Source organism: Phalacrocorax aristotelis, chromosome 12 (assembly GCF_949628215.1).
Source record: "Phalacrocorax aristotelis chromosome 12, bGulAri2.1, whole genome shotgun sequence".
Classification (NCBI taxonomy): Eukaryota; Metazoa; Chordata; class Aves; order Suliformes; family Phalacrocoracidae; genus Phalacrocorax; species Phalacrocorax aristotelis.
The window spans coordinates 21800001-21810000 of record NC_134287.1 but is presented as its reverse complement, the minus strand read 5'-3'; the positions used below and the strand labels follow the sequence as shown (position 1 = coordinate 21810000).

Genomic DNA, 10000 nt, shown 5'->3' with positions numbered 1-10000 from the left:
TAAGCTGAAATAACCAAACTCCTGAAAGGACATGAAGGACACCTTAAAATTTCCCTCATGAGCCTGCATCGCAAGCCTAACAGTTGAGAGCACTTTATTCAAGCTGTCTGTGCACCACTGTAGCTAGGAACCCACAGCTGGGAGACAGGCAGCAGCGCCAGGGTTGGACCATCCTCTTCCTCCGAGGGTTAGGAAAGCCACAGCGTTTGCAACGAGCTTGGCAGGAGCCTGGGCTCCGTCTCCTGCTCCCACCCCTGTGGCATCCTTGGGCTCATCCCCGCTTGGCTGCCTGGGATAAAGGATAAAATTCTTGGATCAGGATAAAATTCTTCCTTTTTTTTTTTTTTTTTTAAGTTTGCCAAACACAACTGAGAAGAAAGCGACGAGCAGCTCCGAGATGGGAGGAAAACTCACCGTCGGGCTGGCAGCACCCCAGTTCCTCTGCTGCAAAACTCACCCCTACGGTGATGGTCCAGCAGCGTGGGGATGGACAGGGAGAAGAGAAATCTCCCTCCGCAGAGGGGACGGTGGCAGGCACACGGGCAGGGCAGACAATACCACCCACATGCATTAACCTAGCAATCTTGCTTTTCACAAGTGTCCCGAGCTTGCATCTGGGACTTTCCAGAAATTTCCCTGCTTCGCTGCCAGCCTGGGAAAGAACGAGCACGGCGCACTCGAAATCAGATTTCAGGTGTCTTGGATCAAATTTTCCGCCTGTAGTTCAAGTCTAGTCCCAGCATATAAAAATCAACCGCCTGCTTTTGCTGTAGGATATCTGAACTCTCCAACATCAAGATTAATGAATTTGAGGAGAGAGTTGGTCTTATCTGGGACTCATGCTATCTTACCTGACACCACATTTTTCTTTACAAGTCTTAAGAGAACAAAAAACATAAGTTGATTCCCCATAAGAAAGCAAGAAAAAAAGAATGGTTTCTGCTGCCGCATGAATCAAAGTAGTTTTAGGGCCTAGTAGAGAGGTCAAGAGAGGGAGAAAAATGAAATTGCCGCTCACTGTCCATTCATAACAAACACACACAACGCTACTTCAGAAACTTCTGTAGCTTCTTAAAACTAAGAATGAATCTTTCCCCACAATCCATATAACCTACAAAGCCTTTAGTTCCTAAAATACTCGTCTGCTTGAAGGAAATGTGTATTTAGTGGGTCTGTGGTACTTCGAGCAAGGAAATTTATTATAATGTTTATGCTCAGCACACTTGGACAGTTTATTTTAATAGTTAGAACGTTTACTAAAGTTGTAAGCCATTACTAAACTTATCTTCATATGGGAGGAAGAGAGTTGTTCGTTGCTGAACACGCAAGTTAACCGTGTTTTCGCTGTACAACGAACAGACTGCGAAGGGCAGCGAACGCCGTCGACAAAACCGACTTCCCTTTGGCCAGAGAAGTTGGGGCCTAGACCTTACAGGATAAAGAAAAGCCCAAGGTAACGCTTATTTGCACAAACCAAAGACCACCGCTTGCTCCAAAATACCAATAATGACGAAGTCCCGGGAAGTCTTCGTTAACATAAAATGTCGATGGCCGCGACAGAGCCCAGGACATACATTTCATACTCTGAATTATGCGCATCGCCGCCCTGATCCGACGTCTCCTCTCCCCTCGTTCTGCTCGCACCCAGTTAGCAAAGCTTCGTGCCTGGAAGCAGCTTTGTGACTGGCACGGCAACTTCTTTTCCTCTTTTTTTTAAAGTAGGATTAGGGTTGTGGGAACTGTAAAACATCAAGTGGAAATGGCCAAAATACATGTCAGAATGGAATATAGTTTTACTTCTGTGGAATTTGGAAAAGTAGTCTTTCCCTGCCTCAATTTTAGTAAGCGAATATAAACGCTTCTAAACACTCTATTTCGACCTTAAGAGAACCAGGAAGAAAATGAGGTCTAATCCTGTTAAGGAGAAGGCACTGTAAGTCCTACAGAAACATTTCAGTTCAGAAACGTGTTGCAGAATGTCTATTGTAAGGAGCAAACCCAAAATACATCAGGCCACTTCCAGCCTCCAGTCCAGTGACGTAAATACAAACGCTACATGGCAAGACCTGCTCCATCTCCTGGCGCACGGAAGACAGACCAGGCACTCGGGGCGGCTCTGCCCGAGCCTTTTCTGAAGCAGGGACCCACGGTCAAGGCTAAGAAGTCTATCTGATGCAACCAGAAGATCCAAAGCATGTTCAACTACATCCGTGGTGCTCACATCACAAGCACTTAAAATTAAACAGAAATCGCTCGCTACGCAATAGGATGCCTACGGAACACCTGAAAAACAACGAAGTCATCCCTAAGGAGGCGGCTCATCCCTAAAGACGGGGCAAGATAAAAAATTAAATATTTTGAAAATTCAGTTAAATGCGTGCTTTGTAATGTCTGCAAAATGTTAAGACCAAAACTCAACTCAGTAGATATTAAGAAACTGAATATTGAATTTTCAATTGAATTTCTGAATATTGAATATTAAGAAATTGATGAAATAAAAAAATTCATAAAGTAGCCCTTCTTGAAACATTTCCTTCCAGGGCACGGATGCACCAATAATAACAACAACAACCACCACCTGCATTCTGTTCATGAGCAGATTCCTGAAACCGTCAGAAAACAGGTACGGCTCCTGTCTTCAAGGAGGACGACCTTGGAAGTACAGCTTGGTCAGCCTTACCTCCAACGCCCCTCTGATGCTTCAAGTCACGCTTCCTCATTTTAATTACAGCCGAAAGGTGCTTCTCATGGCCTAAATGTTCACGACGAGGCACAGGTATGCATACATATGGATTTTTAACTTAAAAACCAGAGAAAGCACAGAAACTTCGTAGTTATTCACAGAGAGCTACTACAAGTGTTATGTAGAATGAAAGATGAAAATACATAATACTTCTTTTCTGCTAGAAATACACATACAAGCCTGTACTTACACATTTTTGGCTTTACTCTGCCGCAGATAAGCATCCTTGGTTCTGCGTCTGACACAAAGTCAGACTGCAGGCTGTTGAAGACAAAGGTTTCAGCTAGAAATTTACTTTTTGGATTTACCTTGGTATGAACGATGCCGTGTGGAACAGGCTGGCTGTGCCTTGCTCATATTTGCACGACAAACAACATTTTCCGCTTCTAGTCGAGCATTTTCCATTTCAGGAATATGCCAGTCCTAAAAACTGTTTCAGTTAAAAAAATTAACAATTTATTTCGTATGTTTCCAATCAGCGGCGTATAAAGGGAATAACTCATTTTTCTAGTTATACAGAAAACCTGTACTCAGACTGACCAGATGTGAACTAGCACCACTCCCCATTGAAATGAAATCTTCTGAGTTTGGGCTGGGTGGGGTTTTTTTAGCATTTAGTTTGAAAATCACGTTTCATCTCAGACCCAGGCTTGCGAGACAGACACTAGAGTTGATCGCTAGACGTGCACAACCGGATACGGAGAATTTTGTGTATCAGCATCTTAACCAGGTCCCAAATCTGGACAGAAATAAACGGCTCATCCCTACAGCCCTTTCCTCTGTATCGATTTGAAACGTTGAAGAATTTTCCTATGCTTTCTTCGTATCACGGTCTGTGTAATTAGGAAAACCAAGAGATGCAGGCTGCGTACAATCTGTGCACTGCGCATAAACGCAAACCCATAAATAAACTCATTATTGTTTGCTCTGAAAGGGTCTCTCTGCCCTTCTCCCTGTGAGCGTGCAATACCTTGTGGCACTCCTGTGATCAGGTATTTGTGCTATTCTTGATTGAGCCTAAACCCATATTTGGTAATTGCTACTTTGAACATGCTAATAATGAAACCTAACTCTTCTTTATGTTCTAACATTTTTCTGTATTAAGTGTGAATTTTTATAGCATTTTTTCCCAACAAGACGTCTTGCTTGTAAATAACACAGCATTAAGTGTCATGATATAATTGATTTTCTAATGAGGTTTTCAAAAAGCATTATATTTTTGCTTGTCAGAAAATCTTTACAACAGAAATAAGTCCTTCCATATTTATTCCTTATAAACTGAACTTTTTATTCCAACAGTGAAGTTAAGGTGGATTAAATCATGCAGATTGCCATAAAACAATGTCTTGTACCAGATGTTTTTATGGTTCTCCACATTCGTATGTCGTGCTGTGACGCCGGGGGGACGGGACCCTTAGCAGCCAGCCTGGTTCAGAGGACAAGCTCAGCCTGGGCTGAGTTAAGGCAAGACCAAAAGTACTCCGTGTTTAGGTGTGAGTGAAGTGGAGGTGAACTTGATGTAGTGTCGTGGTTTTAGCTGGGGTAGAGTGAATTTCCTTCCCCGCAGCGGGCCCGGTGCCGGGCTCGGGGCCGAGTAGGAACACAACGCCGATAACACACCGAGGTTTGGCCGCTGCTGGGCAGCGCTTGTACTGGTCAGGGCTTTTCCAGCTCCCCAGGCTCCGCCGGGGGCACGAGGAGCCGGGAGGGGAGGGGGCACGGCCAGGAGAGCGGGTTCACACTGGCCGGAGGGATATTCCATATCATGTCACGTCATGCCCAGTGTGTTACTGGGAGGGGCTGGCGGGGGGAGGGAGGCAGCGATCGCGGCTCGGGGACGGGCAGCGTCGGTCGGCGGGTGGTGAGCGGCTGTGTCGTTTGTGTTTCTGGGTTTTTCCCTTTTTCCCTTTTCCTTTGTATCATATTATCATTATTGTTATTATCATAATCATTATTATTATTATAATTATTAAACTGTTCTTATCTCAACCCACAAGGTGTTTTTTTTGTGCTTTTGCTCTTCTGATTCTCTCCCCCGTCCCGCAGCGGTGGGGGCAGCGAGCGAGCGGCTGCGGGGTGTTTAGTTGCCGACTGAGGCTGAACCACGACAAGCAAGGTGTTGAGGTAGGTACAACCCCAAAAAGGATTCAATCTAGTCCTCCAGAAAACAAAATGTACAAGTTCTACTAATTTGGAAAACGTTGGGGGTGATGTCTGACCAGAGCAAGTCGTTAGCATAAGCACCACTTTATTTTCTTTATATATTTTTGTCTTAACTGCTAGGTCAGTTCAGTTTCCCAGAATGATTAAGAAACAACTAGTAGCTGCCTCCTTGCAAAACGAGAATGGCTAAGTGACAACTGTGTTTAGGCTAGAGGAAATTTTAATTTTTACGTCTAAACAGTCTATAAAGTAAATAGCCTCAAGAAACATTCATTTGCAAATGCTACTGGAAAAGGAAAATACCCAACTCTACACAGTCAAACGCCCTCTCGGCACCCACGAGGGTACCGCTATTTCTCGGTGCGGAACACGTACTGCGAGAACCAGCATCTGGAAATGTCCGTCGATCCCATCGCCAGCGCTGACTCTTCCGCAGAGGCGAGCCTGCTCGAGCAGCAGCTCGGACAGGAGTCATGAGCCATCCTAGGACGGGTTCAGACACTGGTAACCAGCATCTGTGCTGCGCAAACAAAAACTATATAATTTATTCTGAAGATTTTATTTAAGCTACCTGCCATTTGAAGCAACCTGTAACTCTGCCTTATGAAAAGAAAGCTCATACTCTTTGCAGGTCCAGGATTCACCCTCTATTGACAGCTGGAAAGGAAGATCTAGAGAGAGACATCAAGAAGATACACACACACACACACACAGAGAGAGAGAGGAATGGGGGTAAACAAGAAAACGTTTCTAAAATATCATAATAAAGTGGCACAAACCATCTTGCTTCTGAATCCTTAAGACAGTCTTGACATACACAACAAACAGAAAATATGATTTATAGCCCTGAATCACTGTAGGGCAGCTTCCCTTGTAGCTCCCCCTTTACCACTTGTGAGCAATGCATTATTTACGAAGACAGATAAACACACGCTTAAGCTTGGATTTGCAATTTAGCACGGGACCTATAAAAGGCCCAAAAAAAGACAGCGGACTGAAGAGCACCGCGACGTTTGGTCAGATTATCAACCCGCCGCCACCGGCCTTCAGCGGGGAGGAGCGGGGTAAGGCAGAAACCCGCCGCAGAGGAAGCACTTCTGCAAAGGGGATGGTAAAACCCCGTCAGTGCTGCGAGGAAGCTCTTCCACAAGTACCACAGTTAATAGATGTGTGCCTACTCGTTAGGTTTGATGCCTGTCAATCCACGCTCCCAAGACCGAGGGTCCGTAAAGGCTCTCCACCACCCGTGTCCTGCTCATGGACATCCTCTTGCCTGGGGTTTGTGGGAATGTAATCGTGCTCCCAGCCCTTGGCCAAACGGGGCTGAGACCATCCATCAAACTCAAAAGTAACTGGAGAAAAGGAAATGAGAAGGACCTGACAGCACGATCACATCAGCCTTTCTTCTAGAGGAAGCAAGACCCAAATAAAGGAAGAAAAAGCCTGTGGTGCACTCGAAGAAGCCTTCCCTCTACAGAAAAACACCTGCACCGCACGATTTTTCCTCTGCCTCATCCAGGCTCCCTGCCAGCGCAGCCTGGCCCATTCCCGCAGCTTTGCCAGCGGCTGTTAGCCACTGCTCACCGCAGGCAGCTCCCCGCAGCACCCCAGGCAAGCACCCGTGGCAGGACACCCATCCTACCCTGTCCACCTGTCCTTCCACCTCCAAACTCTGGCTCTGTACCGAGCCCATGGATGCTTCCACCTTGAGATAGAGGAGAGCCCCAAGGCGACATGGTTAGAGGCCACAGAAATGCTCCGAGGGCTGGAGCACCCCTCCTGCGGGGCCGGGCTGGGAGAGCTGGGGTTGTTCAGCTGGGGAAGAGAAGGCTGCGGGGAGACCTTATTGCTGCCTCCCAGTGCTTAGTGGGGGGCTGTAGGAGGGATGGAGACAACCTGTTTAGCAAGGCCTGCTGTGACAGGCCAAGGGGTGATGGCTTTAAACTAAAGGAGGGGAGATTTAGATTAGATATAAGGAAGAAAGTTTTTACAGTGAGGGTGGCGAAACACTGGAAAATTGCCCAGAGCAGTGGTCGATGCCCCATCCCTGGAAACATCCAAGGCCAGGCTGGACGGGGCTCTGAGCAACCTGCTCTGGTTGAAGATGTCCCTGCTCAGGGCAGGGGGTTGGACCAGATGGCCTCTAAAGGTGCCTCCCAACCCAATCCGTTCTATGATTCTATGATTCTAAAATGGGATTTGCTGAGCGGTGCCTGCTTTGCCCTCGGTCCGATGACAGCGGCCACGTCCAAAGGGCACCAACACGCTATGAACAACGATAAAGGTACGGCTGAGCACGAGGGTAAGGTTAAACAACGTTCACTACGTCCTGGTGTCCTGGGTGTCCTCACACAGATGGCAGACTCGGCCGGAGCTGAATTTCTGTACAACTCCCCTCCTTTGACAGGGGATGCCAATAAAAAGAAAATAAAACTAGAGACCTCCTGGGTTTGGCCACTAACGTGAGCTCGAGGTCCCTCTTGCCCCCAGCCCTGCCTCGGCACTGGCCGCCGTGGCGGTGGGAGGCGAGGGGATGCCGAAAGACCCCCCCACTGCCCGCCACCCAGACAAACGGACGCCTCTCCCACGCCGGGCACGCTTCTGCCTCCAACTCGTGCTCTCCACAACTTCTGTTTTTTCAAGCACATCTGGGACTGGCGAATCGACCCATCAGGCCCCGTTTCCTCTCTCCGGAGGGCGGCTTTGCTCCCTTTCGTCCTCTTCCGAGGCACGGGGGGCCCCGGGGGACGGCCGGGCTGTCAGCGCCGCTTCCCTACCCACTGTACTGGAACCCCCGGCCTCCCTCCTGCGCGCTGGGGCCGCGGCGAAGGTGCCGAAACCCAGCCCTCCGCCGGGGCTCTCGCCCCGCGCTGCATACGAAAGCCGCCGTCCACGGCTACAGGGGAAAAGAAAAAACAACCAAAAAGAGACAGGAGCTAAGATCTGGATTTTTCTTTTTTTCTTTTTTCTTTTTTTCTTCCCCCCCCCCCAGTAATCTTGAGACAACTTTCCTTTTTCTTCTGTCTCACTTTAAACAGCCTTTTTATTGTGGAAGTATCGGGTTGTTTGGTATGACAGGTTTTTCATTGTCTATCCCTCACTCTGACTTCTCTTCCTAGACGGATGATAATGTCTGCCAGCTAAAATGGTTGGCTTCATTTCCTTTTCTTTTTTTTCAGTTTTAATCTGCCCAAACAACTCTTTAGCCTTTTCTTTTCTGACAACGGGTTATCCAGTTTTTAATTAAAATCAAAATAGCACTCGTTTTCCTTTTTTATTTCAGCTTTTTCCTAGGTTTCACCCAAAACTGACTGTAGGAACAACTCCGTATCGAGGGGGCCTGGGGATGCGGGTGCTCTCCCAGCCCCTCCACGCCATGGATCCCACGGCCAGCACGCACGCACGATCCTCAGCCAGCTCCCTATTGTCCTTTTCTTTAAAAAAGCAAGTAAAATGAAAAAAAACCAAAAAATTTAAAATACCAGTCACTATTTGTACATGATTAGCAATATCGATGTTAATCAAAACACTCATTTAATTACAGACATGAAGAGGCGCAGTAGGAGGAACCAGGCTGCTCATTCCTTTACACCCAACATGTTTCCCATAGGTTATTGCAACGTAAACAGGAAAATATTTCTTCAGACCAGACTATTTGCTACCAAATATTTATGCGACTATGGATATGCCAGCATACGGTAATCAGCGTAAGACCGTTCAGTCTAACTGTGCAATAAACCCATAATTTTTATCTCTACTGTTAGAGCATTTCTTTGAAATATTTTCTGCAAAATTAAGCGTGATTAAAAGGTGTCTTTTATCCCCCAATATATTCTTTTAATTTTTTAAAAAACCACCTTCCAGCACACCAGAACCCCCCAACAAATTATATAAATAAGTTTAATGCAGCGGCTGCATACGTACTGACATTTTGTGCAGGTATTATAAAAATAAACACTTAAAAAAAAAACCGAGGCCATTAAACGTGATGCCTTATCTCAGGGGTAGCCAACCTTTTAGGATCTGGGGACTATTTGACATGGTTTCAAGGGCTGCATGCACATGCTGTCCTGAATCCAGCCCCATGGGATCCTGTGGCCAAGCAAACTTTGCAAACAAGCTATCCAGGCTCTGCCAGGAAAATAAGATGGGCATGAAGAAGCAAAATTCGTAAAAAAAAAAAAAAGCGTCAAGAAACACTTCACAAAGCCTATAAAGGGCAGATAAGCATAACAGAAGGGAAATGTTTCAGAAATCCAAGGAATTCAAGCAACGATCGCACAACCAGCCCTTGAATATCTTGCGAGCGCGTTAATTCCGCCGCAGCGCCGGGGCTGTCCTGGCGCCCGGGAGGGCACCCGCGGGGCGAGCACCAGCTCAGCCCTTCAAAGCCGGCTCCTTCTGCCCTCCTCCTAAGCCATCAGCACATTTTTGTTAAGGGTATGAAAGAATGTCAATGTTTATCTTGTTTTTACCACGCGAATGTCAGTGTTTATTTTGATAACCTATACGCGATCTGGAAGAGACGAAAGATGGTTTTGCAGTAGATGCTTGTAGTTGCATCAAATCTACCTGAGAGAGCGGATGGCAGCTGAGTTAAATGGGTTAAAAAAAAAAAAAAGGGATAACCCTTCATTTACCAATCAAAAGCAAAAACTATTAACTAGGTCACTAGGTGCGTAAGATTTGGGGCAGGTATCGGTGTCGGGGTAGGCTCTTGGGAGTTACCAGGCTGCAACTCCGAAAGGATGCAGTGCGGGGCTGTGCGGCCACGTACAACTGCATCCAGGCTGGATTTGGGGATCTTCAGCAGGAGCGTTGCCTATTCCGGCTCTAGCAGCAGCTTAAAACATGCCTGGAATTGGACGGGTGGAGGAAGGGCACGAGCCCACCCCCAGGAGCGAGTCTCCACCAAGGTGAGCAACAGGAGGTACAGCTGGCAGGACCAGCCCGCGATTAAAAAGGACAACTTTGCACAAGGCGCAGCTGTGCTGTTCGCTTAAAAAAAAACACCAAGGCGGCCTGTAAAAAGAAGAAGGAGCCAGTTTGCTCCGCGTCGAGCACATGCGAGACCCACCTGAACACAAAACACGT

The 10000-nt window shown here is 47.0% G+C and overlaps 1 protein-coding gene across 7 annotated transcripts in view; it reads right to left on the bottom strand.

The window, feature by feature from the left end:
* The window catches only part of MGMT (O-6-methylguanine-DNA methyltransferase), a 207456-nt gene that overhangs the window by 90151 nt on the left and 107305 nt on the right, over positions 1-10000 (bottom strand). The gene's annotated exons all lie outside the window — the stretch shown is intronic.